The 27,219-nt window shown below is 41.3% G+C and overlaps 1 long non-coding RNA gene across 1 annotated transcript in view; it reads right to left on the bottom strand.

Annotated features, from left to right (window-relative positions):
• Positions 1-2,045: 2,045 nt before the first annotated feature.
• The window catches only part of LOC138918198 (uncharacterized), a 51,102-nt gene continuing 25,928 nt past the window's right edge, over positions 2,046-27,219 (bottom strand). Inside the window, exons 4-5 of the long non-coding RNA XR_011427219.1 lie at positions 20,463-20,561; positions 2,046-2,264 (exon numbers count right to left, since the gene is read on the bottom strand). This is a non-coding gene — a long non-coding RNA (uncharacterized lncRNA). The remainder of the gene's footprint in view (positions 2,265-20,462; positions 20,562-27,219) is intronic.

The following is a 27,219-nucleotide window of genomic DNA, read 5'->3' as shown; positions in this document are numbered from 1 at the left end:
CTGTGGTCCCTGGGCCAACAGCATGGGCATCACCTGGTAACCTGTTAGAAATGCAAATTCTCAGGCCCTATTGACGATCAACTGAACCAGAGACTCAGGGTGGAGCCCACCTGTCTGTGTTTTAACAAGTCCTCCAGGTGACCCTGAGGCACGCTAACGTTTGAGAAATGCTGTTGTGCAGTAACTCGTTTATAGATGCTCAAAATGATAATATTTTATCATTGCTGTCATTATGAATTGCTGCTAGGAGTACAAAATACACAATCCTACTACAGGAGATGGACAGTCTTGTTGGAAGATCAAGGTGTTGAATGTCAAATAGCTAAATAATCGGTGTGATTCTTGACAATAAGAGAGTAGAAATTCTGTGGAAAGAGAAATGGATGCCCTCAGGACTAGTGTGACCTGACAGAGCTTTGTGTGGAGGTGGGCTTAAAGGATCAGTAGCACTGAAGAGGCAGATGGACATGCGCAGGGCATTCTGGTTAAAGAAACAGCAAGAGCAATGGTTATGGCTTACAGGGAGAATAATCAAGAAGTATTGAGATGGCAGCTAAGTCAACACTTATTTAGACTTTTTGACCATCCATTATAGGCCAGACAGTATACTAGCAGGGGCAATGGAGATGAGAAAGACCTGGGGCAATCGATTCTTAAATGCACCTTGTGAATTGTGGAATTGAATATCATCCTCATCCTCCTCAACATCATAAATACCCTGTATTGAGGACTTACTCTGTATTAGACACTGTTCTGAGTACTTTACACGAATCTCCTCACTTAATTCTTTTTTTTTTTTTTTTTTTGAGGAAGATTAGCCCTGAGCTAACTACTGCCAGTCTTCCTCTTTTTGCTGAGGAAGCCTGGCCCTGAGCTAACCTCCGTGCCTATCTTCCTCTGCTCTATATGTGGGACACCTACCACAGCATGGCTTGACAAGCGGTGACATGTCCGCACCCGGAAGCTGAACCAGCGAACCCTGGGCCACCGAGAAGCAGAACGTGCAAACTTAACCGCTGCGCCACCGGGCCGGCCCCTGCTCACTTAATTCTAATAGTGATGACGTAATACTGACGACATATGTGTTATGATGATGATGATGATTCCTATGTTACACTGAGGCTTAGAGAGGAATATAATGAGGAAACTGCAGCTTAGGGAGGTTAAATTGCCACAAGTCACACAAGTAATTAAGTAGAAGAACTGGGAACTGAACGCAGTTCTGTCTGACTCTAAGGGGCTCTTAAGCAAGTGGTTAATTCTTCTTGAGCACTGGTGGGTTTGTGTGGCAGAGCCAATAATGCTCACCCAATATTGTATTTGCTCCTCCACATTCCCCAGCCCTTCACCCAGCTAGGTGAGCCCACACGACCAATTCAGGCCAAAGAAACATGAGCAGAAGGGATGTGTATCATTTCTGGGCTCAGGCATTAAATGGCCTGTCTATAATTCTCCAGCCTCTCCCCAGCTGCAGTGGTGACCTAGAGGGCAGATTTGGGTTCTAGGTGTACTATTGTGAGATCACGGAGCCATCATCAGCCTGAGTCCCTGAGTAGCTTTGTGGAGCAGAGCCCCCTGCAGATTTCTGACGGATGTGTAGCTTAAGGGAGAAATAGCCCTTTAGCAAGGGAAGAGGCTGGGATGTGGGAGATATTTGTTACTGCAGAAAAAGCCTAGCCTATGTGAGTAACACAGTTTATAAAAGAGGGTAAAGTTAGATCCATAGGAGAGAGATAATCCTGAATTTTGGACTAAGGATTTTCCAGTGTAATCTGTAGGCAAGTTGAACCATGGAAAGTTTTTTCTGCAAGAAATGGAAACATTTCTATTTGTCTCTTATAGGAACTGAGCTAAAGGTAGACACAACAGTGTATAGACAGCAGTTTTTGAGATAACCCTGTTTTGAAATGTTTTTTCCAGTTATCACCCTGAAACCAATCCATCCCAGTTCCTGGAAAATCTAACATGTTGAGTAAAATTCTAAATTTTACTGGCTTCTTTATATATAGAATCAATACACACACACACACACGGACTCACCAAAACAAGAAAAAAAGAAATTTTCTTTTATATGCTCGCGTGTCCTAATTTTCAGCCTTGGAAAATGTGATCACCTTAGACGTTTTCTCCTAGTTGCCCCAAGGAATGTCTTCAGAATTCAGTTCCACGAGCAGCACTTGATTGTGAAGTTCACGTCCAGCACTTTCTCCCCGCCTTTGGCAGATGAAATGCGACAGCACTGCTCTCTGTAGTCTGGCCACCGCCTGTGTATGGTATACCTCTTTTAGTTTCCCCTCAAAAGATTAGGCTGGAAGCTCTTTCAGACCTTTTTGATTCTTCGTGTGAGCTTGGAGCTCAACTGAGGTGGGTGGGATCCCTGAGTTGGCTGAGTTATTCTTTGTCGTTTATATTTAATGTCAAATTATAGCAAGAATCTCCAGGGCCTCAAGGGAAGTATCTTTGAATAGAACATAGCACTGCGGCAGACCTTTCAGCCAGGTAAAAGTTCGAGAGCCGATTGCCAAGGGCAAGGCAAAGAGAGTGGGAGGAGGAGGTGTTATTTAAATATTTATGTATAGACACAAATATGCATTCATTTCTATGAGGGTCTATAACCAGGAAAATTGCATTTTAACAATGAGTACATTCACAAAGAAAATTCATTGTGGAATTAATAGTGGTTGTTTAGTTGGTTTTCACAAGGCCAATGTTCATTGAGATGTGGAATGATGAGAGGCAGCTGTGTTATTGAACAAAAATGCTACAGAAGAGTCCAAGGATGGGGTAATCTCTGGTCCAATCTATATAAATTCTTAGCCATACAGCACTGGAAGCTATAGGATAGAAGTTAGCTGTGTTTGGACCAGTGTGGTAGAGGGGCCAAGAAGGCACGGTGTCAGATCTTGGGCTGGGAGATCCTACACATGTCATTTAATGTCAGTGGGCTTCAGTCTCCTCATCTGAGAAATGAAGATTTGATCATTTATTCAACAAATACCTTGAATTTCCCAAATGCTGGGGATACGGCAGGGGAATAAGATAGTTGAGGTCATGCTCCCACATAAGCAAAGACGTAAATGAACCAGCTGATTTTGTTAACTAGTAGTGCTATGAAAAAAAGTTGAAAAGTTAGAAAATGACCAAGGGGTAGGGAATTTAGTTCAAATTTAGTTTGGAGTTGAGTGATGAGAGGAGACAGACTTGACAAGTTCTGGAGGCAGAGGGAACAAATGTGCACAGATGAACTGGGAATGTGATGAACAGGAAGAAGCAACAAGAATAAAACAGGATGGGCGGAGCGGGGAGGGCAGAGGTGGGGCACTGGATGGAGAGACGGGCCAGCAGCAGGTGACACTGGGCCTGCTGACCATGGTAAGCTGTTTATATTTTATTCCAAGGGCATGGGAAGCCTTAAGCAGGGGAGTGACACGATCAGATTTGCTTGTCAAAAATCGATGACTGAGAAGCCAAGAGAAGGAGCGGCGAGATAAGTTAGGAGGTTCTTACAGGGTCTCCAGATTACGTCCGTATCAGGGGAGGCAAAGGGATTTTTAAATGGTACATCCTAGTGTCTGGCTAAAGTAAAACAAAAGCACACTCCCCCCCCCCACCCCCCGCCCACGCCAGTGAAACTCACAGGGACCAAGAGGGTTCAGTGTAGGAGATGCATATTCTATTTCCTGAATCAGAGATGAAGTATAATGTTAGCAAAACTCATTATTGGTAAATGTCTCATCAATCGTGGTGTGAAGAATGACGATGCCTTTTCCTAGGTACTGATTTCTCCAGGAACCAGAAATCACTTGAATGTTTAATACAGAAGGCCTTTCATGGAGACAATTGGATACAGAGGTGATAGAAGGGCTGAGATGCCAGGCAGGGGGCAGTGCAGCAACCAGAGACCAGAGGAGTGGGAAGCCCCTACCAGGCTAAAGGGACAAAGGCAGAAGAGGGTACAATTGGAGCCCAGGGACTCGGACCCCCTGAGGCAGCTGGAACCAAGGTGGGCCTGTCTGGAGTGAACCAGAGGCGGGAAGGAAATGCAGGCCCTGAGGGAGAGGCTCGGGAGAGACGCCCTGGCTGCTCTCTCTTCCTGCGTTTCAGGATCTTGCCCATGCCTCCCGTCAGCCACTGCCTCAAGAAGCAAGCTGAAGCGGGAGCCTGGAAAGCAGAGCCTGCAGGCTTCGCTGTGATGGAGAACAGAGCAAGGGATGGGGAGGGGGGCACCTGGGGGCAAACGGGCTCAGGATGGAACCTCCCCCTACCTTCTGCCTCTGAAGTCAAAAGGCAGGTAGTGCCATTGAGAGTTGGGCAAGAATGGACAGTAGAGGCAAGCAACCCCTATGATTTATTGTCTTAGCACAATAAGAACTTATTCTTCTCTCACAGGGCGGTCTGAGGCAGCTGTTCCTGATTGGTGGGTGGCTTTTCTCCGTGGAGAGATTCAGGGCACCACCATCCCTTGGGGCTCAGAGTCAGCTTCATCTAACCAGCAAGTGGGGAGAGAAAGTGTGGAGAAACCCCATCAAACATCTTTATTTAATCCTCACAACACCTCTATGAAGTGGGCACTATTATGCAAATGAGGAAAGTGGGGTACAGACAGGTTAATTAACCAGCCCAAGGTCACGCAGCTAGTAAGTGATGGAACTGAGATCTCTCACTTAAAGAATCAGGAACCATGTCAGAATGGTGATCAACAGGAAACTGGCAAATGATAGGTTGCTGAGAGTGGCTTACTCACAGAAGAGAAAGAAGTTTGGAAAAACAGCACCAAGAGTCCTAAACCAATAGGATGAAATTGAATAGGGTATATATAGATATCTGCACTTAAACTCAGAAAAACTACTGTGAAATGTAAGGTTTCTGCTCTCCCTTAGATCTGATTTTAATGGTGTAGGTGTATGCTTGTGATCTGTTTCTAGGCTGACAGTCGTTTTTAGAAATAAACAAGGTATAAATTAAAAATTAAAGGCCTACATACATATTGGATGAGAAACACCTGGTTTGACAGCAGCTTACAAGAAATGGATTTAAGGGGCTTAGTTGACTGCAAGATTATTATGAATCAGCAGTGTGAGATGGCTTTCAATAAAGAACTTTCATTTTGAAGTCACGTCAATGGAAGCTAAATGTCCTACACAAGGGAGGTGAAAGTCCTTCTCTATTGAGGCTCAACCTCAAGTGTTTGGTCCTGAGCATCGCATTTGAGGAAGGATGCTGGCAAACTAGAGTGTGTTCCAAAGAAGGCCACAGTGATGGAAAAGGGTCTTACATCCTTGCCCTATGAGGATGGGTTAAACTTCAGAGCAGGAGAGTTAGAGGGAACGTGACCTGGAGAGACAATAGAATAAGCAGTAGGTTTTCTCTATAGGGCTCCAGGGGACTGAGCCTAGAGCTGGAAGCTGAAGGAAAAGTGATTCCAACCCACTGTGAAGAAGGATTTTCTAATAAAAATGCAATGGGCTAAATATGAATGACCGGCCGCTGGAAACAAGACTGAATGGAGGTCATGAATGGTTAGAGCAGATAAAACTCCTGAGCATGGCTCAAAACGCCCTATGTGTCTGGTCCCTACTTATCTCTCCGAAACCCTGTTTTGCAATGCTCCTCCTTGTCTCTGTATTCCAGCCCTGCTGGCCTTTTACAATCATTCATAGACAAACTTATTTGTCCCACCTCAGGCCATTTGCATATAATTTTCCTCTGCCTAGAATGTTTTTCCATTCCTTTTTGATAATAGACACCCTAATGGGTGTGACGTGGTTTTTATGTGCATTTCCCTGATGATTAGTGATTTGATATTAAATAAAGTAATAATGTAAAGCCCTTGGAATAGTGCCTGGCACATGGCAAGCACTCTATAAGTTTTATTTACTCTTGTTATTATTCATGTAAACATTTACTGATCATTTATTATATTCTAGGCAATGTGATAGATACTTAAATATAATGTATTTAATCCTCACATTAACCCAGTTGAGTAGTTACTATAATCACTTTTATTAGAGGTAAGATGACTCGCCCAGGTTCCCACAGCCAGTAGTTTAGAGTTTGCAAGAAGAGGTCGTGGAAGGGCATTCCAGGCAGTGGGCAGGGCAGGAGAAAATGCCCGGCCTGCTGCACCCACAGTGGGTCAGTGTCGTATAGGATATGTGGGGTGGCATGAGGAGAGTGGGGAATGTGGACATCACATCTCATTCCCTCTGTTTCTAAAACACAGCTCATCTCCTAGAGTCCCTAGCTGGCCCCTGGCCCTGCCCTCTCCCGCAGGCTCCCATCTCTCTATCCTGCAGTGAGACTGGCCTCTGCCTTGCATATTTTTTCCTGACAAGTGACACAAAAAGTCATACTACTCTTTAGAAGCAACCAGTAATTGCACCCCGATTTCTTTAGAAAGAAGGGGCCTGAGTCCCTCTCCTGCAGCACCTTAGCACCAGAGCAAGCCCTCTGGGAGATTTCTTCTCTTATGCCTGTGCTGGGAGCTCCCCTCGTTGCTTCTGGAATGTCTCTGGAAGAGAACCAGAGTATCATCTCCTCCTTTTAACTACTGGCTTGACGTGACAGTGCATAAATGGGGATATTTGCATAATGTATTGAATTTCCAGTTAAACCTTAGTGATAATTAGTTGAATTGGATTGTCCCACAGGAGGTGAAGATATAATGAGTGTGGTTCTCCTTGAGTCTCATGCTATAAAATGTAAAGCAACTTTTTGGGAAAAATTTCTGCCTTTCCTTAGTCCCCTCATCTATTCAGCTTTCATCATCTTTCCCATTGACTAACGTGCACCACGATTCCCCAAGGGATAAGCCCTCACTCCTGTGTCTAGAGCCTTAAAGATACGAGCAGGCCCTCTGCAGAGCTCCTCAGTGTAATCTTGTATTTTTTTTTTTTTTTTGCATCTATCTGCCTGCTGAAGAATGTAGCAAGCTTCCATTTTAATGTACCGCTAGAATAGAAAGATGAAGATGTATTTGTTTATTGAGATTTCTAAATGTCCATGAAGTAATCAGTTATTTCAAACAATTTTTATGACAGTCAAGTAATCTGGACTATCTCTTATTAAAAGTGGACTCTCTCCCATCCGTCTCGGCTGCGGTAGGACCCTTTGGAGCTCTTAAGCTCTGAAAAGATTATGCTCCTCTGACTGCTGTATGTGGTCCAAAGTAACAACAACACTGAATGTCACTTATGGAGAAATTCCACCAAGTCTGGTCCTCCCCTACATGGGGGCTCACGTGCAGAGCTGCCTCACTTCCGGGTGGGCCGAGGGCAGGCGAGCAGGCCACGGACAGCGTCTGCTACATTCTGTTACAGGCGCCATAGTGACGCTTATTCCTGTTGTAATTTAGGAGTTATCTGTGTAATTATTTTCTTGCCCCTTTCCTTCGTTAGACTGTAACTTCCATGAAGGCAAGAAACATATCCGTTCACTGTTGTGTCCCCAGAATAGAACGCAGAACCAAGGCCTAGAATTTAGCGTGTACTCAATGAATATTTGTTGGAAAAAAATAGCTAACATTTATTGATTGATTATTATGTAAGAGGCACATTTCTAAGTGCTTTACATCTAATATGTAATATACTCTTTAAAACAACCTTTTGTTTTTGTGAGGAAGATTGGCCCTGAGTTAACATCTGTGCCAATATTCCTCTATTTTATGTGAGATGCCACCACAGCGTGGCTTGATGAGTGGTGCTAAGTCTGCACCTGGGATCCAAACCTGTGAACCCTGGGTTGCTGAAGTGGAGCGTGTGAACTTGACCACTTTTGCCACCAGGCCAGCCCCTATAACAGCCTTTTTAATGTATTTATTTTATTAATGAGGACATTGAAGCACAGAGAGGTTAAGAAATGTAACCAATGTCACACAGTAGTAAGCATCCTTCTGTTTTAACATTCTATGGCTTTCAATAGCTTTACCATGATCTCACACTGGTTGGAATACTCTGTTCCATAGCAGCTGGCAGGAGGGTAATGGACCTGAAGCATTAGTGGCTGATGGGAGAGTATTTGCTTTCCAGTGACACTGTCAAAAATACTCAAGATCCCTACTGCTTAAAGCAAATTGATCCTCAGTTTTCTTTCTGTCCTTCAAAGGTTAAAAATTCCCAATCATAGAAGAAACTCTGGAGGTCTACTGCTGTAGAACTGCAGGATAGGTCCAGAAAGGTACATGGAGGCAGAGCAAATTGCTTCTAGTAGCAAGAAAGAACTTAGAATTGTGATGTGGGTCACACCTTTGGAAAAGAACACTATCTATTGCTGGTGATGTGATAAGATGCTGTGGATTTTCTGCATAGAGAGACTCAGGGCCCCACCATCCCTTAGGGCTCAGAGTCAGCTTCATCCAGCCAACAAGTAGGGAAAGAAAATATGGAGAATCCCCATCGATTTTTTTTTTTTTTTTTTGCTTAGGAAGATTCACCCTGAGATAATCTTTCTCTACTTTTTGTATGTGGGTCACTGCCAGACCATGACTGATTAGTGGTGTACGTCTGCACCTGGGATCCAAACCTATGAACCCAGGCTGCCATGGTGGAGCATGCTGAACTTAACCACTATGCTACACCCCCATCAATTTCTTAAAGAATATTTACTCTGCACCTTTTCTCACCTTCCTTCAGCAAGAATTGGCCACATGACCATATCTGGATGTAAGGACGGATGGAAAATGCAGTCCCTGACTGAGTAACTGCTTCCTAGCAACAATTCCACATGATGGAGAGGAGGGCATAAATGTTTTTGCTTTTTGGTTGTACAGTGTGATTTCTTCGAAAGGTGTACAGCATGATGCTTTAACATATGGATACATTGTGAAATGATTAATTCCTACTATCAAGTTAATTAACATATCCATCGCCTCACATATTCTAATCTCTGCTTCTGTGAGTTCAAATTTTTTAGATTCCACTTATAAGTGAGATCATGCAGTTTTTATCTTTCTGTGTCTGGATTATTTCACTTAGCATAATGTCCTTTAGGTTCATTCATGTTGTTGCAAACAGCAGGATTTCCTTCTTTTTTATTGTGGAATAATATTCCTTTGTATATCTATATCACTTTTTTTGTGTGTGTGAGGAAGATTAGCTCTGAGCTAACATTTGTTGCCAGTCTTCCTCTTTTTGCTTGAGGAAGATTATCCCTGAGCTAACATCTGTGCCAGTGTTCCTCTCTTTTGTATGTGGGATGCTGCCACGGCATGGCTTGATGAGTGGTATGTACGTCTGCACCTGGGATCCGAACCTGCGAACCCCAGGCCACAGAATTGGAGTGTGTGAACTTAACCACTACGCCACCAGCCTCATCCCTATACTACATTTTTCTTCTTCCCATTTATCCATTGACAGACACTTAGGTTTTTTTCTTTTTTGGTATTGTAAATAATGCTGCGATGGACATGGGAGCGCAGACCTCTCTTTGAGATGCTGATTTCACTTCCTTTGGATATACACACAGAAGTGGGATTGCTGGATCGTATGGTAGTTCTATTTTTAATTTTTTGGGGAGCTTCCATACTGTTTTCCATAGTGGCTGTACCAACTTTTATTCCCACCAAGAGTGCACACAGATCCCTTTTTCCCACACTCTTGCCAACGCTAGTTATCTCTTGTCTTTTTGATAATAGACACCCTAACAGTTGTGAGGTGATAACTCAGAGTGATTTTGATTTGCATTTCCCTGAGGCTTAGTGATGTTGAGCACCTTTTCATACACCTCTTGTCCATTTGCATACTTTCTTTGGAAAAATATCTATTCAAGTCCTTTGCCCATTTTTTAATCGGGTTATTTGGGGTTTTTTTGCTATTGAGTTGTATGAATTAATTGTATATTTTGGATATTAACCCCTTATCAGATATATGGTTTGCAAATATGTTCTCCCTTTCCATAGGTTGCCTTTTCATTTTGTTGATTATTTCCTTTGCTGTGCAGAAGCTTTTTAGTTTGATGTAGTCCCACTTATTTATTTTTGCTTTTGTTGGCTGTGCTTTTGGTGTCATATCGAAAAAGACATTGTGAAGACTAATGTCAAGGAGCTCTTTTCCTATGCTTTCTTCTAGGAATTTTATGGTTTCAGGTCTTACATTTATGTCTTTACTCCATTTTGAGTTACTTTTTATGTATGATGTAAGATAAGGGTCCAATTTCATTCCTTTGCAAGTGGATATGTAGTTTTCTCAACACCATTTATTGAAGAGATTACCCTTTTACCATTGCGTATTCTTGGTTCCCTTTCAACAATTAGTTGACCATATATCTGTGGGTTTATTTCTGGGTTCTCTATTCTATTCCACTGATCTACGTGTTTTATGCCAGTACTGTACTATTTTGAATACCATAGCTTTTAAATATAGTTTGAAATCAGAAAGTGATGCCTCCAATTTTATTCTTTTTGCTCAAGATTGCTTTGGATATTAGGGGTCTTTTGTGGTTCCACGTAAATTTTGGGATTTTTTTCTATTTCTGTGAAACATGCCATTGGAATTTTGATAGGGATAGCATTGAATCTGTAGATTGCTTTGGGTTGTATGGACATTTTAACAATATTAATTCTTCCAAACCATGAATACTGGATGTCTTTTCATTCGTTTGTGCCTTCTTCAATTACTTCCATTAATGTTTCATAGTTCTCAGTGTATAGATTTTTCAGTCCCTTGGTTAAATTTATTCCTAAGTATTTTGTTCTTTTTGATGTGATTGTAAATGTGATAGTTTTCTTAATTTCTTTTTCCTATAGTTCATTGTATACAGAAAAGTAATAGAGTTTTGTATATTGATTTTGTATCCTGAAACTTTACTGAATTTGTTTATTATTTCTAAAAGGTTTTTGGCGGAGTCTTTAGGGTTTTCTATATAAGATCATGTCATCTGCAAACAAAGACAATTTAGCTTCTTCCTTTCTGATTTGGATGCCTTTTATTTCTTTTTATTGCCTAATTTTCCTGGCTAGGACTTCCATACTATGTTGACTGAAGGAGTGAGAGTGGGCAGCTTCATTTTGTTTCTGATCTTAGAGAAAGAGCTTTAAGCTCCACCCTTGAGTATGATGTCAGCTGTGGGCTTGTCAGGTATGGCCTTTATTATGTTGAGATACATTCATTCTATTCCTAATTTGTTGAGAGTTTTCATCATGAAAGAGTATTGAATTGTGTCAAATACTTTTCCTGCATCTATCGAGATCATTGTGATTTTTATCTTTCATCCCGTTAATGCAGTGTATCACATTTATTGATTTGAATATGTTGAACCATCCTTGCATCCCAGGGATAAATCTCACTTGATCATAGTGTATGATCCTTTTAATGTGCTTTTGAACTTGGTTTGCTAGTATTTTATTGAGAATTTTTGCATCTATGTTCATTAGGGATATTGGTCTGTAATTTTCTTTTCTTGTAGTGTCCTTATCTGGCTTTGCTATGAGAAAAATGCTGGACTCATAAAGTGAATTTGGAAGTAACCCCTCCTCTTCAATTTTTTGGAAGAGTTTGAGAAGCACTGACATTAATTCATCTTTAGAAGGGCATGAGTTTTTGATTGCCAGCTGTCTGTCTCTGTTGCAAATTTCTAATAATCCCAACCAAAGTCTCTGAAATTAAGTCTTGGTCTGGTTTGGGTCATATGCCCATTCTTGACTTAATAATTACGATTAATGAGATGGAATTCATTTATTCATTCTGTCATTCATTCAACAAATATTTACAACAGCTATTATGTGCCAAACACTGTTCCCTACTCTGGGAGTATAGTAGTGAATAAAACAGAGAAAAGTCCCTGCTCTCATGGAGTTTATATTCTAGTAAAGCCAGATAAATAATTAAAATATATAGCATTTTAGATGGGGCTATGGTCAATAATAAAGTAAGGACGGAGGAGAGGAAATACTGGGGCGCAGCCGATGGGAATTTTGATTGAGTGTTACAAAAGGCTTCACTGAGAAGGTGACGCTTGAACAAAGATTTGAAGGGGATGAAAGAGTGAGTCATACAGATATGGGAGGAGAGTGCTCCAGGCAGAGGGGATGGCTAGTACAAAGGTCCTGAGGCAGGAGCAAGCTTGGCATATTTGTGGAAGTGCAAGGAGGCCAGTGAAAGTGAGCTGGGGGAAAGAAATAGGAAGAGAGGACAGAGGGGTAAGAGAGGGCAAATTGGATAGGACCTTGCTGGCCATTGGAAGGACTTTGGCTGTTACTGAGTGAGATAGGTGGTCTTAGGAGGGTTTTGAGCAGAGTAGTGACATGATGTGAATTATACTTCAAAATGACTCCTCTTTTTACTCTTGAAAATAGACTGTAGAAGAGACTAGGGAAACCAGAGAAGAGGCAAATACAGACATCTAGTGATGAAACAATGTTGGCATGGACCAGGATGGTGAAGATCAAAAGAAGTGGTCGGATTTTAGGTATTTTTTTGAAGATAAATGAATTATCTGGCTGTCTAGGCTTGGGTGACATGTTTTCTCCTGGAGCCACCAGAGTGAAGTCAACACGTCTTAAAACATGAGAGTCAAAGAGAGACGGTTTCCCAATGAAAATTTGAGGTGCCCTCACAAGAGGAAGGGAGATAGAGATTGGGCAATTCTCCATCGAGATGGACTAGATTATGCTACAGTAAATAATCACTTCAACCTTCAGTGGCTTAAAGCAATAAAGGTGTACTTACTGCACCAGCTACACGTCCAGTGCAGGTCAGCAGGGGAGCTGTGCTCTTTATGGTAACTCAGTGTGTTTTGTTTTGTTTTATTTTTAATTTTTTTATTGTGGTCATAATAGTTTGTAACATTGTGAAATTTCAGTTGTACTCTATTATTTGTCAGACACCACGTGTGCCCCATTCACTCCTTGTGCTCACTCCCCCTAGCCCCCAGGTAACCACTAAACTGTTCTTTTTGTCCGTAAGTTTGTTTATGTTCCAAAAATAAATCAAATCATACGGTGTTTGTCTTTCTCTGTCTGGCTTATTTCACTTAACATAATACCCTCAAGGTCTATCCATGTGGTTGCCAATGGGACAATTTTGTCTTTTTTTATGGCTGAGTAGTATTCCATTGTATATATATACCACCTCTCCTTTATCCAATCATCAGTTGATGGGCACTTGTGTTGCTTCCACTTTTTGGCTATAGTGAATAATGCTGCAATGAACGTAGGGGTGCCTAAGCCTCTTTGTATTGTTGATTTCAAGTTCTTTGGATAAATACTCAGTAGTGGGATAGCAGGGTCATATGGTATTTCTACTTTTAATTTTTTGAGAAATCTCCATACTGTTTTCCACAGTGGCTGCATAAGTTTGCATTCCCAGCAGAAGTGTATGAGGCTCCCATTTTCTCCGCAACCTCTCCAACATTTATTATTTTTTGTCTTCATGATTATAGCCATTATAGCCTAACAGGCATAAGGTAATATGTAAGTGTAGTTTTGATTTGCATTTCCCTGATGATTAGTGATGCTGAGCATCTTTTCATGTGCCTATTGTATATCTGTATATCTCCTTTGGAAAAATATCTGTTCATATCCTCTGCCCATTTTTTGATTGGGTTGTTTGTTTTTTTTTGTAGTTCAGTTGTGTGAGTTCTTTATATATTGTGGAGATTAGCCCTTTGTCAGATATATGATTTGCAAATATTTTCTCCCAGTTGGTGGGTTGTTTTTCATTTTGATCCTGGTTTCCTTTGCCTTCCAGAAGCTCTTTAGTCTGATGAAGTCCCACTTGTTTTATTTTTTTCTTTTGTTTCCCTTGTCTAAGTAGACATGGTATTCGAAAAGATCCTCCAGAAGTTTTATGGTTTCAGGACTTACCTTCAATTCTTTGGTCCATTTTGAGGTAATTTTTGTGTATGGTGAAAGATAATGGTCTACTTTCACTCTTTTGCATGTGGCTGTCCAATTTTCCCAGCACCATTTATTGAAGAGGCTTTCCTTTCTTCATTGTATGTTCTTGGCTCCTTTGTCGAAGATTAGCTGTCCGTAGATGTGTAGTTTTATTTCTGGGCTTTCAGTTCTGTTCCATTGATCTGTGTGCCTGTTTTTGTACCAGTACCATGCTGTTTTGATTACTGGAGCTTTGGAGTATGTTTTGAAGTCCGGGATTGCGATGCCACCAGCTTTGTTCTTCTTTCTCAGGATTGCTTTGGTTATTTGGGGTCTTTTGCTGCCCCATATGAATTTTAGGATTCTTTGTTCTATTTCTGTGAAGAATGTCATTGGGATCCTGATTGGGATTGCACTGAATCTGTAAATAGCTTTAGGTAGTATGGACATTTTAACTATGTTTATTCTTCCAATCCATGTGCATGAAATATCTTTCCATGTCATTATCGATTTCTTTCAGTAGTGTCTTATAGTTTTCCTTGTATAGGTCTTTCGCCTCCTTGGTTAAATTTATTCCTAGATGTTTTATTCTTTTTGTTGCACTTGTAAATAGTATTGTATTCTTGAGTTCTCGTTCTGTTAGTTCACTATTGGAGTATATAAATGCAACTGATTTTTGTAAGTTGACTTTGTACCCTGCAACTTTGCTGTAGTTGTTGATTACTTCTAATAGTTTTCCGATGGGTTCTTTAGGGTTTTGTATGTATAAAATCACGTTGTCTTCAAATAGTGAGAGTTTCACTTCTTCATTGCCTATTTGGATTCCTTTTATTTCTTTTTCTTGCCTGATTGCTCTGGCCAAAACCTCTAGTACTGTGTTGAATAAGAGTGGTGAGAATGGGCACCCTTGTCTTGTTCCTGTTCTCAGAGGGATGGCCTTCAATTTATCCCCATTGAGTATGATGTTGGCTGTGGGTTTGTCATATTTGGCTTTTACTATGTTGGGGTACTTTCCTTCTATACCCATTTTATTAAGTAACTCAGTGTTTTAACTTGAGTTTAACCTTGGGTGAGATATGGTGAGGCTAGATGCAGATTGAGAGAGAAACTGGAAAGAGTTCTACAGCTTTGTTAGAGTCACAGCTCCCTGGGGGAGAACACAGCAGCCCATGCAGGGCCATGTGGGGAAGCACTGGGGTTGGTCTTGAGGCAGAGGGAGAAGAGGAAACTGTGGGCAAGCACCTTTACTGTGGTTTCCATGGGAAGGAAAGGGTGAGACAAGGAAAGCAGGCTCAGGAATGACTAATTTGAATAATTTTAGTGGGCTCTGGGGCATAGGGGCTGTCCTTGATTGTCTGGGACTTGGCCCTGGGGGAATTAGAATGAGTGTGTAGTGGTCTGGTGTGTGAGAGCTTGATAAGGGAGGCGGTTGGGGGTGTGGACTTAATCAACTGTTCAAGAAGAGGAACTGACTCACCTTAAACTAGGGCCTCAAAACTGGGTCAAGACAGCATTAAAAAAAAGAAACAAACCCAAAACTATGTTATACCCAGGGGCTCAGGCTGACAGAAACTCCATCTTATAATCTCCCCATCTCAATATGAGGCCTCAGGATTGGCTGAAGTTAAGAGATTAAAGAATTGTGTACAGGCTCTTAAATGCTTTACCAAAAGAGAGTAATGACACTTCCTATGACAATTAACTGTCCAGAGCAAGTCTTATGGCTGTACCTAAGTTCAAGAAGACATGTGTCTGGAAGGAGAGGAGGACCAGAAATCTTGGTGAACACTAGTAAGGTCTACCACAGGAGTCAAACCCAACAGATATACACCATATACTCCCTGCTTTCCAAAATCAGTGTACATTCATTTTGCTTACACTTCTATTGTCTATCTTCTGTAATATACTCATCCTCCGAGACTTAGCACTAAAGACCCTTCCTCTATGTCTGATTCCTCTGTAATTGCCTTCTCTCTTCTCCCCAGTAAACATGTATTTTTCCTTGCTCTGTGCTCCAGTAGCAGGTGATTTATACCATCTTGAAAACTTCTTTCTTTCTAGTTCTAAAGTGAGCTGGGATCCAGTTATTTGTTCCTGTCTAACCAACCCAAAACTTAGCGGCTTGTGAAAATGATGATCATTTATATTGCTCACAAATTTATGATTTGGCTAAGGGTCAGGAGGACAGCCCATCTCTCCTCCACATGCTATCAGCTACAGTGGGTCACTGGGGCTGGAGGATCTAGATGGCTCACTCTCATGGCTGGTGAGTTGGTGCTGAGCTTCTCCACTGGGAAGTTTGGGCTTCCTCACATCATGGTGGCCGGGTTCCAAGAAGGAGCATCCAACGAGAACCAAATGGCTGTTGTGATAACTTTTAAGACTTAGTCTTAGAAGTCCTGTGGTGTCACTTCAGCTAGAGTCACAAGTCCCCCCTAATTCGAAGAGAGGGAGTGTAGACTCTGCCTCTCGATAGAAGGACAGTTAAAGCCACATTGTAACAAGAGCAGGTGGGATGGCAGATTCTGTTGTAGGGATTTCTAAAAAATAAAACAGGGCATGGCTTTTCTTTACCACTTCAAATCCATTTTAGTATTAAGCAAGGCAATAAATGATAGCAATTGTTGAGTAGGTGCTTGTATCACTGTGGGCTCCTTGAGAAGAGGGGCTGTGATTTCTCCATCTTTGTATGTCCAGGACAGAGCTTGGAAGTAGATGCTTGGGAACAGATGCTGTTTGCTGCCTACTTAATAGCCACTGCTTCACCCTTTCTTCCTAACCAGCAAATCCCTCAATTTGTTTGGGAGGCAAGGCGCTCCAGAAAGGTAGGCCAGACCTAGGAAATCAGTCATGATTGGTCTAAAGCATTTATGGCCCTTATATTCCTCTTTCCTGGCTTATTGGTTTAGGAATGGCCAAGTGATCTAATTCTCCCCAAAAAGATGTGAGAGAAAGTCTATTGAGAGAAGTTGTGGAGAAGATTTTGCATTCTAGACAAAGGGAAAGAGGTACTCATGGGGAAAGCCCACCTTCCTTCCTACCTTTGGGTGATGTGTGAGGATGTTATGTTTGAACCTGTGATAGTCATCTTGAAATCCATGAGAATCTCAAAAAAGCCAACTAATATTTCTGGCGTTGTTTAACTGCTAGATTAACCAACTTCTGGACATGCCTCTCTCCAACTTCTTGTTATGTGAAGTAATTAATTCCTATTATTTAAAGCCAATTTTAATTGGCTCTTTCAGCTGTTATTTGCAGCTGAAAGCACCCTCACTGAAACAGAGCTCAATTAGTGTTCATGGAATTGAGTTGAATTCCTCTAACCGATTTGGCCAACTCCCTTTGCAGTCTGTGCCATGCACAAGAATAAGTGCAAAGGATTGCGTCAAATCTCATTTCCATGCACTCTGCTACTCTGAGTTTTTTCTGAGAACCCCAGGGATTTTAGTTGCATTGTCTGGAAATGTTTCCAACCAGAGCCCTTTGGCCTACATAAATCGAAGTGGTAACTTTCCTTCAGAAATGTCTTTTTGGTCCAAACGTTTAAAACACAAAAGGCCTCTGTGTGAGCTAGCTTCATTGGCATTCCCGAGTCCTGCAGCTGAGACGTAATGACTAAGTAGGGGCAATTAGAGAGTGAAGTTGCTACCGAGGGCTCTGAATAAAGGGAGAATGCAGCTGGGGGAGGCAGGTCTTTCTGGCATCAACCAGGGAAAGCTTTGCCAAAACACCTGTAAACTTTCCTGGGCTGCTCCAGCAAAACCTCCCACTTTTAGGGAAAATGTCCCCCATGTTTGTGGCATGATGCCTAACCTATTGTATTTATGTGACTTTTTAAATTCTTCATAGGTGGCTATTATTTCTAATAGCACATTTTACCTTTTCCCCCAAGGGATTCTAAATAAGCGTCCAGGGCCTTAGCCAGAGTATTTTATGATGGATTAAAGATGGAGATGAGGCAAAGACCTATGGGTAGGTGAGGTATGGAGCCAGGTGGGTGGGGTTTTCACAGCTTTAGTTTTTGTCAGCTCTGCACCCAATCCTCCCCCTCTTCCTCTCCCTTCCCCTTTATCAGTCACATAGGAGGCAAGTGACCCCCAATTTGACCAATCAGAGAGCCCCACTGTCTTCAGCCAGAAAGGCTGGTTCAGGACAGGCACATCCCCAACCGGGACGATCCCAGTCCCTGTGAGATATTTGGTGTATGGATTCTGGAGGAGAGCGGTCTTTATTCCTTTGGCAGCATGGGCAGCAAGGATGAGGACTGCCTGACCCTGCTGGTGACATAGTTCCCCTTCCATGATGAGAGTTTCTCTGGAACTGAAAGATGGCAACGCAGAGGAGAGCAGAATTTGGGGAGATGTGAATCTGGCCTGCCTTTTGGATTACGTGGACTGATAATCCCTACCTCATCGTTCATTTAAGTTCATTTATTTCTTAACCTGTTTCGGACTGTTAGTATTGTTAGGCACACCAACAGTCCCCGCCAGTAGAGCATAGTCTGAGAGCTAAACAGGGGACAAAAAGCTGTCCTAGTGCTTACATTTCTACTGTTCTAACTGGGTTAAATCATTATGTTATTTTGAGGACCAAATCATTACTATCTAGCTAGGGAAGTCTGAAACAAGATAGGTAAATTTTTTTTTAATAATTTGTGCTTTTGTTAAATTTAATTTTTATTGATTTATGATAGTTTATAACCTTGTGAAATTTCAGTTGTACATTATTGTTTGTCAGTCGTGTCGTAGGTGCACCCCTTCACCCTTTGTGCCCACCCCCACCCCACCTTTCCCCTGGTAGCCACTAATCTGTTTTCCTTGTCTACATGTTTAACTTCCTCATATGAGTGGAGTCATACAGAGATAAGACAGATAAATTTTAATATGGAGGATGTAGAAGAAAAATTTTCGAGGTGTAGGTGTAGTCGGCCTTTTGTCAAGCTTGAAGCAGGGTTTTGGGGGCATCCAGAGTTTCACCAAGGACTCTGGCTACCCTAGTGGGTGAGAAGGAAGGCAGAATGGAAGGACTACAGGCTAACATTTCCTATGTCAGAATTTTTGAGGTGGTTGTGGTGGTGTTTCTATTGGAGACAAGCAAAGTAAAAATGATCAAAATTGCAGCAGGGGCGTTTACATCAGACATTTGAAGAAGTTCCTATGAATATATGACCCACGGAGTTTTAAGTTTCCCTCTCGGAAGACATTTAGGAAAGATGAAGAGATAGATTGATTTGAAGCAGCTGTGATGCAGAAGCAGGGAGAAAGGCTCAAAGGTAGGGTGACCAGTTGTCCTGTTTTGTCTGGACTGAGGACGGTGCCCAAGATGAGTGACTTTTAGTTTCAAAAGTGGATGATTCGGGCAAACTAGGATGAGTTGGTCACCTTACTTGAGGGCTTCTTAAGCGTCTGATTCATCAACACATTTCTCAAGCACCTACTATGTGCCAAGGATTGTCAGTCTCCAAGGACACAAATGAATGATGAATATTTACCAATGAATAAGAAGAGTCTTTTCCCTGGAAGATCATGAAGAGAAATGTAAATTTCAATCCCTCGTAAGAAATTCTGGCTCTACAAGAATTCATAGCAGTTTTACGCAAAACATTTGAGTTTGTGACTGATATGAAATCTTAACCCAGGAATTGGGCTTAGAAAGTTTCCCACGCATCTAAACATGCTAATTACTGTGATTGGTAGATTAGGCAATATGAAGTTCTTTTCAACAGAGGTTTAGTTTGGTTACCTGCCTGAAATAGACATTGTTGGTGCCCTGCCCAGATCCCATTTACCTGGCCGATGCATCTATCCCTTACCTGTTGTGAGTGTGGGCTGCTAACAGCTCATAACTGTGTCCTTCTCTAAAGTACTTCCCTTGGCCAACAGGAGTGACCTCAATGGGAAGCCCCTGACGGGTTATAGTCCCATAGCTAATGATATGATATAAAAGCTTGTCCTCTTGCCTTAAGGAGGGACAGCTCTATGATTCCATTCCTACTCCAGAACTTCCTGTGGGATCAGGCTGGGGCCAGAACTGCAGCTAAAACTATTTTTGCTCTGCGTCTTCTCCTGCCACCCTCATTTCCTTACAGGTTTTTCCATTTGTGGGGCTGGCCCCGTGGTGCAGTGGTTAAGTTCGCAAGTGTTTTGGCGGCCCAGGGTTTGACGGTTCGGATCCCACGTGCAGACCTACATACCATTTGGCAAGCCATGCTGTGGCAGGCGTCCCACATATAAAGTAGAGGAAGATGGGCATGGATGTTAGCTCAGGGCCAGTCTTCCTCAGCAAAAAGAGGAGGATTGGTGGCAGATGTTAGCTCAGGGCTAATCTTCCTCCAAAAAAAAAAAATGACTTGCACAAAAATCCTTGTCTCAGGCTCTGTTTCCAGAGAACCCCATCAAAGAGTTTGTCTTAGAATAACTTGGAGAGTTAAGAGGAAAAAACTTCGGCAGTCAAGTATTTCTACTACCTTCTCCCTGAAAACTTTGTGAAATCTGAAATTTATGAAAGGTTAGAAGTCAAAGTTTCTTTTCCATTTCATCTTGTCAAATGTTGGTGTTTTCTCAATGAGGCATAGTTTTACTTCCCTTAACCTTTTAATTAAAATATAAGGATTTGAAAATCTAAGCAATAAAATGCATACATATAAACGTACCCAGCCTCCCTTAATGTATTTCATATTTGAAGGTGGACAATGGATCCACTGGCAAGTCATTTCTGTGGTTGTTTTTCCAGCATAGGGGTCAGAAGAGTTCTGAGGATCAAAAGAAACAACACAAAAGCAATAATAATGAGAACAAAAATATTAGCAGTGGTCAGAGGACAAGGCAGAGTACAGTATAAAAGTTAAAAGTATGAGTTTTGGAGTGACAAGCATTTAGGTTTCTACTACCTCTAAATATCCCTTTTCCTCCTCTGAAAAATGGCAATATTAAGTGTTAAAAATTCACTTGTTAATTTATAAGGATTTTTGTAAATTATTAAGGAGATAATGCATGTCAGGTGTCAGCATAGACCCTGACCCATAAGTTCTCAGTAAGGGGCAGCTATTATAAAAATACTAGCAGAGAAGAATCCTTGTAAACAAAGACGGTCTCAGGCAGTGGTGTGCTGCAGCTGCTCACAGGAGCCGACAGTTAAATTTTTGGAAGATTTGTGAGCCTGTTGTTCAACTCAGCCAGCTTTGAAATCAGCTGTGGGAAGAGCATTTACACCACGACAAAACCGGCGGAGGCTACAAATCAGGGCGCCTCCCTCCTCAAGAACTGGCTGTCAAGCATTTACCAGCACACCAAGCAGCCCAGGATTGCCCAGAGCTGAGACTTTCGGTGGCCTTAGCCGATCATGCTCTGCTGCAGGTGGGCGTGCTCCAGGCTGGCTGTGTGTCCTTGCCCTGCCTGGTTCAGACTTCACGCCTGCTGCTCTCTCTGCCATCTTTCTGCTGTCGCACTTCATTCATTCCTCTCAAATCCGCTCCTTCCATCAAAGCCCAGAGCAAGCATCATCCGCTTCAAGAGGTCCTCCCTGGCTATTCCTGCGCATTCCTGGTGCCCTCTTCTCCGAACTTTCCACTTCTCACCCTCATTCCTCATTTCTGTGTTAACATTTTTGTCAGTCCAACTCTTCGAAAGTTCTTTAAGCTCAGTGAAAGCATTCTTGTATCAACCCCTCCTTCTATAGTACACAGCTCAGTGACAATCAGCCCTGTGAGTCTGATAATCTCTCTCTGTGTCAGTTTCCTTAATCTAACCCCAGCCAATCAGCTTACTGATGTGCAAAGCGAGTAGGTAGGACTAGTCAGTTTCTGAATTCCCTTCCAAGACCATGCTTCTAATAAATGCCAGCTGAATTGAGCTAACTTCCTCACTGGACTGTGAATTCCTCCAGAACTTGGAGCTTAGATGTATAGTTATCAAACTCAACTGCCTAATAGGATCAGCTACACATAGTGAGTTTTCAACCAAGCCTTATTAACTCCGGCAGGAACAATCTCTCCAGGTAGATATTACACATGGGACCAATTATGAAAGGACACTATTTGAATCAATGAGTAAGTCCAATTTACATCAGTAAATCCCACGCCTAACCCGCTTCTGTTTGTATCAATTTGCTGTAAGATTTCAACCACTTTAAAACAATCTCCTCATGGCTTGTGAATGAGTCAGGGTTCCTGGAGGCCTGAGGCATAAATCATGATCAGAGCTGGTTGGTGAGTCACATCCTTTGTGAATAATCACTCCCAAGCCGGGAAACATACAGCCCCTCAACCTACACGCTGTTGATCAGCATCTCATCTAGCTACTCACAGCCCAGGGTCATAGGGACACAGGGCCTGGAGGCCAGAGCTGAGATGAGAAGTTACAAGGCTGCAAGCAACGTTTTCCTTATACACCAGCGGGCATCATGACATTCCCTGGTCAAGAACCAGGTGGGTCACGTGACCACGCTTTCTAGGTCTTTAACAATCTAACTCACTACTTCCTCAGCCCTTTCTTTCCAGGACTCTCAAATGTATACTCTGCGGAAATTCCAGTGCATTCTCCTCCTTTGTACCTGCGTTCCTACCTTCCTGCCTCTTCCTTTTCCTCCCTCCTTTCTTTCCTCCTTTACCTGCTAGTGCCTGTCCCTGCTGACACACCCAGGCCTCCAGAGTTTATGTTTTCTGCTGTTACCCTGAGCTGAAATTCCTTCTCTTCTTTACAGATCCAAAGCCTTTGGAGAGCCCAGCTTACGGTCTAACCCAACCACAAAGGCTGTCATTCATGTCCTTGTTCTTTCATTTAATGAACATTTGCTGAGCCCCTGCTCTGTGTTAGCCTGTGCTGGGTGTCTGCCATCCAGTGAGGAAAAAGTCGAAGTTCCTGTTCTCATAAAGCTTACAGTGTAGTAGGGGAGAGAAAAAAGAACAAATAAAAAGTAGATAAGAAAATAGGTCTCAATGGCGGTTTCAGAATCTCCACATAGAAGGGGCTCAGGGGTGGAAATTGGTAGTAAAATTGTTTAGAAGACATGGACACTTCTTAATCTGATTTTGCCTGGTAAGGTTTAATGTTAAAAAATTGATAAGATGTTGTCAGGACCTGGGGGAGGGAGAAATGGGGAGTTGTTTAATGGGTACAGAGTTTCAGGTTTGCAAGATGAAAAGCGTTCTGGAGATGGATGGTGTGAGCGTTGCCTGAAGATGTGAATGTACTTCGTGCCACTGAACTGTACACTTAAAAGTGGTTTAAGATGGTAAATTTTTTTTATTGAGTTCATAATAGTTTACATCAATGTGAGATTTCAGTTGTACATTATTTCTTGACTGTCACCACATAAGTGCTCCCCTTCACCCCCTGTGCCCTCCCCACCCCCTTCCCCTGGTAACCATGGAACTGTTTTCTTTGTCCATGTATTTGTTTATATTCCACATATGAGTGAAATCATCTGCTGTTTGTCTTTCTCAGACTGGCTTATTTCTCTCAGCATAATTACCTCTAGGTCCTTCCATGTTATTGCAAATGGGATGAATTTGTCTTTCGTCTGGCTGAGTAGTATTCCATTGTCTATATATATATACCACATCTTCTTTATCCAGTCGTCAGTTGATGGGCACTTGGGTTGCTTCCATGTCTTGGCTATTGTGAATAGTGCTGCAGTGAACATAGGGGCGTTTATGTTACTCTGGATTGTTGATTTCAAATTGTTTGGGTGATATCGGTGGTGGGATAGCTGGGTCACATTGTATTTCTATTTTTAGTTTTTTGAGGAATCTCCATACTGTTTGTCATAGTGGCTGCACCAGTTTGCATTCCCACCAGCAGAGTATGAGGTTTCCCTTCTCTCCACACCCTCTCCAACATTTGTTATTTTTACTCTTAGTGATTATAGCCATTTTAACAGGCGTAAGGTGGTATCTTAGTGTAGTTTTGATTTGCATTTCCCTGATAATTAGTGATGTTGAACATCTTTTCATGTGTTTATTGGCCATCTGTATATCTTCTTTGGAAAAATGTCTGTTCATCTTCTCTGCCCATTTTTTGATCAAGTTGTTTGTTTTTTTATTGTTCATTTGTGTGAGTTCCTTATATACTATGGAGATTAACTCCTTGTCAGATATATGATTTGCAAATATTTTCTCCCAGTTGGTTGGTTGTCTCTTTGTTTTGATCCTAGTTTCTTTTGCATTGCAGGAGCTCTTTAGTCTGATTAATTCCCGCTTGTTTATTTTTTCTTTTGTTTCCCTTGTCTGAGAGGACATGGTATTTGAAAAGATCCTTGTTAGTTTGATGTCAAAGAGTGTACTATCAATATTACATTCCAGGAGTTTTATAGTTTCAGCACGTATCTTGAAGTGTTTGATCCATTTTGAGTTTATTTTTGTGTATGGCATGAGACAGTGTTCTACTTTCATTCTTCTGCATGTGGCTGTCCAGTTTTACCAACACAATTTATTGAAGAGACTATCTTTCCTTCATTGTGTGTTCTTAGCACCTTTGTTGAAGATTAGCTGTTTGTAGATGTGTAGTTTAATTTCTGGCCTTCAGTTCTGTTCCATTGATCTGTGTGCCTGTTTTTGTACCAGTACCATGCCGTTTTGGTCACTATGGCTTTGTAGTACATTTTGAAGTCAGGGATTGTGATGCCTCCAGCTTCATTCTTTTTTCTCAGGATTGGTTTCACTATTTGGGGTCTTTTGTTACCCCACATGAATTTTAGTATACTTTGCTCTATTTCCGTGAAGAATGTCATTGGGATTCTGATAGGGATTGCATTGAATCTGTAAATTGCTTTGGGTAGTATGGACATTTTAACTATGTTTATTCTTCCAATCCATGAGCAAGGAATCTCTTTCCATGTCTTTATTATTATCAATTTCTTTCAGTAATGTCTTATAGTTTTCATTGTGTAAGTCCTTCACCTCCTTGGTTAAATTTATTCCTAGGTACTTTATTCTTTTAGTTCTGATTGCAAATGGAATTGTATTCTTGAGTTCTCTTTCTGTAAGTTTGTTATTGGGGTATAGAAAAACAACTGATTTTTGTAAGTTGATTCTGTACCCTGCAACTTTACTGTAGTGGTTAATTATTTCTATTAGTTTTCCAATGGATGTTTTTTGGGTTTTCTATATATAAGATCATGTCATCTGCCAACAGCAAGAGTTTCACTTCTTCACTCCCTATTTGGATTCCTTTTATTCCTTTCTCTTGCCTAATTGCTCTCGCCAAAACCTCCAGTACTATGTTGAATAAGAGTGGTGAAAGTGGGCATCCTTGTCTTGTTCCTGTTCTCAGGGGGATGGTGCTCAGTTTTTGCCCATTGAGTATGATGTTGGCTGTGGGTTTGTCATATAAGGCCTTTATTATGTTGAGGTAATTTCCTTCTATCCCCATTTTGTTAAGAGTTTTTATCATAAATGGCTGTTGGATCTTGTCAAATGCTTTCTCTCTGCATCTATTGAGATGATCATGTGGTTTTTATTCATGAATTTGTTGATGTGGTGTATCACGTTGATTGATTTGTGGATGTTGAACCATCCCTATGTCCCTGGGATGAATCCCACTTGATCATGATGTATGATACTTTTGATGTATTGCTGAATTCAAGTTGCCAAAATTTTGTTGAGAATTTTTGCATCTATGTTCATCAGTGATAATTGGCCTGTAGTTCTCCTTTTTTTGTGCTGTCCTTGCCAGGCTTTGGTATCAGAGTGATGTTGGCCTTGTAGAATGTGTTAGGAAGTGTTCCATCTTCCCTAATTTTTTGGAATAGCTTGAGAAGGACAGGTATTAAATCCTCTCTGAAAGTTTGGTAAAATTTCCCAGGAAAGCCATCTGGTCCTGGGGTTTTATTCTTTGGGATGCTTTTGATTACTGTTTCAATCTCTTTCCTTGTGATTTGTCTATTCAGATTGTGTGTTTCTTCCTGACTCAGCTTTGGGAGGTTGTAAGAGTCTAAGAATTTATCCATTTCCTCTAGGTCATCCATTTTGTTGGCATATAGTTTTTCATAGTATTCTCTTATAATCCATTGTATTTCTGTGGAGTCGGTTGTTATTTATCCTCTTTCATTTCTGATTTTGTTTATCTGAGCTTTCTTTCTTTTTTTCTTTGTAAGTCTGGCTAGGGTTTTGTCAATTTTATTCATCTTCTCAAAGAACCAGCTCTTTGTTTCATCCATCCTTTCTACTGCCTTTTTTATTTCAATAGCATTTATTTCTGCTCTGATTTTTATTCTCTCCTTCTGCTGATTTTGGGCTTTGTTTGTTCTTCTTTTTCTAATTCAGTTAGGTATAATTTGAGATTGCTTATTTGGGAGTTTTCTTGTTTGTTAAGGTGTGCCTGTATTGCAATGAATTTCCCTCTTCATATAGCTTTTGCTGCATCCCATATGAGTTGGTATGGTATGTTATAATTTTCATTTGTCTCCAGATATTTTTTGATTTCTCCTTTTAATTTCTTCAATGATCCATTGCTTGTTCAATAGCATGTTGTTTAGTCTCCACATCTTTGTCCCTTTCTTAGCTTTTTTCTTGTAATTAATTTCTAGCTTTGTAGCATTATAATTCGAAGGGATGATTGTTCTTATCTCAGTTTTTAAAAATTTATTGAGGCTTGCCTTGTTTCCCGACATACAGTCTATCCTTGAGAATGTTCCATGTGCACTTGAGAAGAATGTGTATTCTGCTGTTTTTGGATGGAGTGTTCTATATATGTCTATTAAGTCAAAATGGTTTAGCTTTTCATTTAATTCCACTCTTTCCTTGTTGATTTTCTGTCCGGATGATCTATCCATTGGTGTGAGTGGAGTGTTGAGGTCCCCTAATATTATTGTGTTATTTTAATATCTTCTTTTAGGTTTGTTAATAGTTGCTTTATGAACTTTGGTGCTCCTGTGTTTGGTGCATAGATATTTATAAGTGTTATTTCATCTTGATGAAGTGTCCCTTTGATCATTCTATACTGACATTCTTTGTCTCTCTTTACCTGCCTTATCTTGAAGTTTACTTTGTCTGATATAAGTGTTATGACACCTGCTTTCTTTTGTTTGCCATTAGCTTGGAGTATCATCTTTCACCCCTTCACTTTGAGCCTCTGTTTGTCATTGGAGCTGAGATGTGTTTCCTGGAGGCAGCAAATTGTTGGGTCTTGTTCTTTAATCCATCTCGCCACTCTGTGTCTTTTTATTGGAGAATTCAATCCCTTTACATTGAGGGTGATTATTGATGTATGAGGGCTTAATTCTGTCATTATATCACTCGTTTTCCAGCATTTCCTTTGATTCTCGTCTTGTGTGTTTTGGTCTACACATTGAATTATGTAGTTTTTTGTGACGTGTTTCTTTGTTTTTTCCTTATTTATTCTTTGTGTCTCTGTTCTGCTTTTTTGTTTGGTGGCTACCTTGAGGTTTGTATTCAGAATCTCGTGTATAAG

The sequence above is a fragment of the Equus caballus genome, chromosome 16 (genome assembly GCF_041296265.1).
Source record: "Equus caballus isolate H_3958 breed thoroughbred chromosome 16, TB-T2T, whole genome shotgun sequence".
Classification (NCBI taxonomy): Eukaryota; Metazoa; Chordata; class Mammalia; order Perissodactyla; family Equidae; genus Equus; species Equus caballus.
The sequence above is the reverse complement of the archived record's forward strand: the minus strand, read 5'-3'. Positions and strand labels throughout refer to the sequence as shown.